The sequence below is a fragment of the Gambusia affinis genome, linkage group LG15 (genome assembly GCF_019740435.1).
Source record: "Gambusia affinis linkage group LG15, SWU_Gaff_1.0, whole genome shotgun sequence".
In the NCBI taxonomy this organism is placed as follows: domain Eukaryota; kingdom Metazoa; phylum Chordata; class Actinopteri; order Cyprinodontiformes; family Poeciliidae; genus Gambusia; species Gambusia affinis.
Genome location: NC_057882.1, coordinates 3,229,026 through 3,231,729, shown reverse-complemented (window position 1 = coordinate 3,231,729; position 2,704 = coordinate 3,229,026). Strand labels below are relative to the sequence as shown.

General features: G+C 38.2%; 1 long non-coding RNA gene across 1 annotated transcript; it reads left to right on the top strand.

The window, feature by feature from the left end:
• The first annotated feature begins 508 nt into the window (after positions 1 to 508).
• LOC122844989 lies at positions 509 to 2,329 on the top strand. The gene is made up of 4 exons (XR_006372960.1): positions 509 to 581; positions 908 to 1,191; positions 2,019 to 2,126; positions 2,264 to 2,329. It is a non-coding gene; the product is annotated as an uncharacterized LOC122844989 (long non-coding RNA).
• Positions 2,330 to 2,704: the final 375 nt, after the last annotated feature.

Below are 2,704 nucleotides of genomic sequence, written 5' to 3'. Positions count from 1 at the left end.
TATGAGAGTACTTGAACCCTTTCAGCTTTTAAAGAAATATATTTTATTTTTTGTTTAAGACCATTTGTCAGTCAGAACCAGCGTGATTCTTTACCGACAGCTGAAGCTTATAGGAACATTATTTTGACTTTACTTTTACCGCGTCTTATTAAAATCTGTGATTTTGAACAAGAATTAAATCAAATAAATCTGCCAGTGCACAATCACAGTGGATGAGCTGTAAGACTTTTGAATATCCCGCCAGCAGGTCACCTAATACAGGGGCCTGAAGTGATACACGCACTCTCAGAAACAAAACACTGACTGTCTAACAAAGAGGACCACCTCACCTCACAAAACACTGAGTGGACATCAGAGATAAGTGTCAGTTTGAGTCACCGTGACAGCTGTTGTCTTGGAAACAATAATAGACAAGGAGAAGAATAAAGGATTGTTTAAAAAGTCTCTTGAAAGCAAAATAAAAGCTGTTGTTTGGATTCTGAGAGATGATTTGAGCTGATAGAAAAGCTGCAGGTGGGAGATGAGGGGTTAACGGAAAACCTCGAAAAAAGAGTGTTTTCCAGTAATCAAGCAGAACAACGGTGAGTTTATGATTGTATGTAAAGCTTCTAGAAAGGTTGTGTAAATATATTCAGACATTTGGAATGTTTCTGTTGAACACAGATTGAGTCAATTTCAATTAGAAGTAAATAAAAAGTTTCCATTCAAGCTGCCATTTCTGCCTTGATTGATTCAAAAGAACTACATTTCCCTTTATAACAAAACACAAACTATGTCGCCTTTCAAGTCTTTTCATTGCAATCAATTAAACAGCTGTTAAGTGAAAACTGGTTCAGCAAATGCAATAAAAATCCAATTATTCCCCCCAATTAGCTCCTGAAATGATTTTGCCATTGTGTGTGTGCAGTGGAGCCGGTGCTAACGGGTCTAGACGTGGACGGATGGCGACACGGTCGACCCCTGGCGCTCCGACACTTGTCGAGCGACATGATGGCCTGCAGGTCCTTTTGTTTGGCAGCCATCAGCTCCAACGGAGAGGCCAGGCTGTGGAGGTCAAAGGTCAATGGGACCTTTAAAAACAAAAAAGGACCTTGTTTTCTAAATGACCGCAATTAAATACCCCCTGCCTTTAAATGTCCTGCTCCTGGTGACCTGATGGAAATGTGGTCTGGACTGTGAGACCAGGAAAAGGTAAGTTATGATGGTAAGAGTTTTATGAGTTTTCTAAAATGAGTAGAATGTTACACAGACTGAGCTTTGAAATGGTTAAAGCAGACAGTAAAAAAACAAGGATTTTTTGTGAAAGCGCAGATATAAGTTAGATTTTATGGTAGCGCCAAGATGGTTTCTGTTCTGTTTATTAATGCATATCTGGGAACATTTGAACTAGGTGGTGATAAGCATTTCCAGAGAGAAGCTCGAGTATTTGCAGATTTCTGCTGTTTGTGGGTGGATGTCGTCCGATCTATTCAGTCCAAATCTATGTTTGAGCTCTGAGTGCTTTCTTATTTATTTTACACTATATTTAAAATGCATAATTTCACTTTCTGAACCATTTGAAAGGAGTTTTATTTTATTTTCTGTATCATTTATTTTACACTTACTGTTAAAAATTAAAGTTGTGTCATTTTTACGTTTGATCAAGCTTGTGACGATATTGTGCTGTACTGTGTGCTGTAATTCACTTCATTTATGTCTGTGATTAAAAACGAAGAGTTTTAAGTCAATTCAGCTGTTTTTTCTTGATCGTATCAGTATCAGCCACTACCAAACCTCAGATATCTGTATCGGTATTGGAAGTGAAAAAGTGGATCAGTGCATCCAAAAATAACTAGAAGTAAATTTTGGATGCTGTCCCACTAAATGCTGTCCCCTACATTTAGCGGGACAACAAGAGCAACAACTCTGTCACAAATTAAAGGTCGAAAATGTATAAAAATTTCAATGTCAGATTTTGTTTCTGTAGCTGAAGAAATCTTTATGTCAAAGGTTTTTTTTACACATCTATCTTATCATAGGTGCCGACAAGCTTGCCCGCATCTGTTTGTGCCTGAAGGAAATCCCAGAGAGGCTGAAGCAGCAGGGGCAGAACCCAGATGTATCCATGGTGGAGCCTAAAAACCAAAGTAGTTATCAGCCCCTTTCCTGCTCCTCCCCTCTCATCTCTCAGGGTGTCTTGTGACTGCCCCATCCTCATTCTTCCCTTTAATCCTCTCAGTGATCTTTGAGCTGCTGTTTAATCCTCAGTCTGCTGCTCTTTTAGGTCGGAGTGTCTGCTGAGAGGCAAGATGGAAATCAGCCAATAGGAGCAGAAAGGAAATGCAACATGGTAGTAATGTGGATGGTGATGATGAGTTAACAGAAAAAAACTAATAGTTCAAACCTAAGGTTCTTGAATAGTGGTATCAGTGCCATAGGTTGTACTTGGGTTGACCTTAATAACACTATGAAATCATTTTAGCACCAATCACTTTGTGGGCAAACAAAATGTTACATGAGTGTAATGTAGAGCCTTCATTTTCTTCTTTTCTTCTTTTCTTTTTCTTTTCCTTTCTTTGTTTCTGATTTTCTTTCTGAATTTCTTTCTACTAATAAATGTAAATTAACATCCATGTCCAAAACTGCAAACACACAAAATCTTGCGAAGTAGTTTTGATCTTTCTAGTGCAAATATCTTAGTACACTTGAAATAAGAAAAGAAAAC